This window comes from Otolemur garnettii, unplaced genomic scaffold, assembly GCF_000181295.1.
Source record: "Otolemur garnettii isolate 467f Iridium unplaced genomic scaffold, OtoGar3 scaffold00183, whole genome shotgun sequence".
Classification (NCBI taxonomy): domain Eukaryota; kingdom Metazoa; phylum Chordata; class Mammalia; order Primates; family Galagidae; genus Otolemur; species Otolemur garnettii.
This window is the reverse complement of record NW_003852578.1, coordinates 954,332-958,056: the sequence shown is the minus strand read 5'-3', so window position 1 is coordinate 958,056 and position 3,725 is coordinate 954,332.

Below are 3,725 nucleotides of genomic sequence, written 5' to 3'. Positions count from 1 at the left end.
TTTCAAAAGTAAAGCTTCTGCTCTTTCAGTTGATGATATATGAATCACGCTGAACATCCCATCAAATATCACCCTTTGATGGGGTTAATCTATATGTTAATAGTTTCTCTATTTTTTATAATTTCTTGGCCTTTTCATTTATTGAATACATTGTATTTGTGCAGTTTATATTGTTTAAAAAGAAAATTTGCAAGTCAGTGAAGAGGGCAGCATACTCTTTGGTGATAGGGAAATTATATTCTGTAAAATTTGTGTTTAAATGACATTCAAATTGGGTTAAAAACTCATTTAAAAGGGGATTTGTTTGTAATAAAAAGACTTCAGATACAAATTGCAAACAGATTATGATGGAGGCAGGAGGGAAGAGTAGATACATCGTATGAAACTACTGAATAAGAACCCTATGCAACTGCTGTGGGTTGTGACACCTTTGTAACAATGAACATACATCGTGCATCTCAGATATTTTCCTTATGATTCGTAACAGCGGCAAAATTACAGTTATGAAATAGCAATGAAAATAATTTTATGGTTGGGAATCACCACAATGTGAGAAACTGTATTAAAGGGTTGCAGCATTAGAAGGCATTAGGAAGGTTGAGAACCATTGTATAGAGTCTGTTATATTTTAATATTTCGAGTAAGAAACAAGCTTAGAGGTTTTAAGTCATGTGCTGAGCTAGTAAGACTTTACCGTAAACACAACCCTGAATTCAGAGTACCGAGGCTTTAAAGACTGTCCAAATCTCTCTATAGCTGGACAGATACTTGGACGACATTAAGAAATAAGATGACGGCTAGATCTTCTGGACTACTTTTTGTTTAATAAAATGATAGTTGTGTACATTAATGCAATCATGGGGTACAGTGTGGTGTTTTCATATACAATTTGAAATATTTTCATCAAACTGGTTAACAGAGCCTTTATGTCATTTTCTTAGTTACTGTGTTAAGATGTTTACATTCTACTGATCTTCTGGACTATTAGGAAGAACTTCCTCTTCCTGGAAGTGTGTGATATAATAAAGACACAGAATTAATAAGAAAATGAGACATAAGAAAATGAACTGACTCAGGGACTTTTATACTATGTAGTGATTGACAGTCAAGGCAGCTCTTTACCTTTAAAATAAGAAACTTAGACTATGAAATACAATAATAGAGTTAAATTGCAGTTCATTTCGAACTAGGTGTGTAGTCTTGTTGAGCTGGTTTCATCGTGTGCCTCACTTTCCCCATCTGTAACATGAAGATAATATATATCTATGTAATGTGTTTTTGATGTATGTGAAGATTAAGTGAGGCGATGTATATTAAGTGCTTAACACAGTTTTTGGAAAAATGAATAACAGCCAATATCATCATTAATAAGATAATTTGGCGGACATCTACAAGCTTAACTCTACACTAAGAAGACCAGGTATTGACACAGCTGCCTAAACCTCCTCTTCTCTCTGCTCACAAGTGATTAAACTGAGATTGAATCAACAGAAATTTTATGAGTTTATTTGTCAAAATCAACGTCATTAACTGCAAATATTTGGTTACTTCTCTCTTAACAAAATTTGGAGTGAATGTATCCGTATAGATTAGTTATAAACTATACAGAAGTATGGTCACCATATACTTCCAGGTCAATGAGCTGACTCATTTTTTTTTGTATAACTGGGCTTTGTTTCTTTAAAAATTTAAATTATTATGTAATTAGCTATATTTTCCTTCCAATATATTAAAACACATCAATCAAAACTAATGCAACTAGATGGATTCCTTCTTTTCAGTATTTTCTATGCACTTAACGTTTTGTGTGTGTGGTTGTATGTTCCTTTTATGAATTATAGAAGATGTCACACAGCTTGAAACATTCTATTTTTTTGCTTACTAACATATTCCAGGAATATTTCTTTGTACATACACGTCTGCTTCCTTTCAAATCGTTCCAAAATTCTTAAATTATAATATACTTTTCACGTGTACACTAAATATGACTATTTTTCTGATCTTCAAATGGCTTAATCCAGCTTAAAAGTTAGTCATAGACAAAAATTTACAATTGCATTTTAGATAGTGCTCATTGTGGTTTTATGAAATATCTCTCAGGTATACTACCAACACCTCAAGCATCTAGTGATTAACTGAGATTGGGGAAGAAGGATATGAATTTAAAAAGAGTGTAGTTCTTTTTCAATATTTGCTTTTATGGTTTTAGAGACAGGGTCTTGCTCTGTTGGCCAGGCTGGAGTGCAGTGGCCCAGTTTTAAGGGCTGAGCCTATTTTGAACTTAAGTGATAGAAGAGAATTTGGGTCTCTGTGCACAACACTCTATATACTTCCTCTGGTTTCTAGAGCAATGTTGTGTGTTTTCTTCTGTGTTGTTAACCATAGAAACACTCAAAATAAAATGTAAAAAAGAGATGACGTTTCGTGTGTTCCCTTCACCTGGCCCAGCGTCTCTTGGCCCTCTTCCTTCTGCGTCTTCTCCTTAGGGCAGCTCGGAGTGTCCTCTAGCTCACCTACCCTGCGCGTTGGTCCAAGGGTGGAATGCTTCCCCCTTCTGCAGGTCCATCTCTTTCGCACATGGCAGGCTCCCTGACGGATGCATCACTCTCAATTTAATGTCCACAGTGCAAATAGACTAAGGGTAAGGTAGGAGGGAGAAACCTAAAGCCCCCCTCTGACAGAGTAACTGCATAGACAAGTGAATCTAGCCACTTAGGGACGTGATTCAAACCATACGGCATGTTAGATGAATGAGGAGTAGAGGGTCATGCTCTCAGGAATAGGCTGAGAACTCTTCCCAACACCTCATCCTTCACTTACCTAATATTTCACATGTTCTTTAGGACAAAGTCCTGAGAATAAACTCCTGTTACCTCTCATCAGTTTACTTTCCTGCCTCTCTCATTTTGGCTTTTCTCCAAGATTGTCATTTTCTACAGAAAGAGCAGCTGTCTCTTCACATGCCCACAACACAGCTTGATGGCACCTTAGAGTAACCCAGGAATCATATCTGGAAGCAGTTTATTCGCCACAGTGCAGGAGACTTCTGAGCCGGTGCCAAAGCCTGTAACTCTCACTAAGTGGAGAGACAAAGATTGCCAAAGATTTTTCTCTCAAAAATTCTGTTCCTTGTAGATTGATAATATTTTTTTTTCATTTCCAAAGCGATTATTACCTTTGCATTTGTAATTTGTATTATTTTCTACCTTTCTTTTAGAACATGGAAGCGTTGGGTGAACTAGGTTAAAGTGGTTAGGAATAAAAAGAAGAGAAAAAAAATCAGCTTTTTAAAATAGCATTCACTTTTATCTACCCATTCTCTTAATAATGAAAACTTTTAAATATTTTAACTTTTTCTTATCATAACATCTTTGAAATAAATACTCTTGTATATTCCCTCCTTGTATAGGTGATAATTTCTTTACACATTTATCCCTGCAGAAAAAATGTTCTCCAAAGGGGCTGTACTAATCTACGGTCCAACAAGCAAAGTCAGAGAATGTCATTTTCCTCACACCTATACCCCAACTCAAGAGTAGAAAACAAAAAAATCAATTTTATTATTAATACATGCATATGTTACGTAATTGATGTAGTCACTACTTTATTTCAGTTAGAATGCTTTTGGGATGCTAGTAGTAAGCATTAACTCTACTCTGTTTGACGATAGGAAATGTATCACATAATAAAAAATTTTGAAAATATGGTAGCTCCAAACTTGGTGG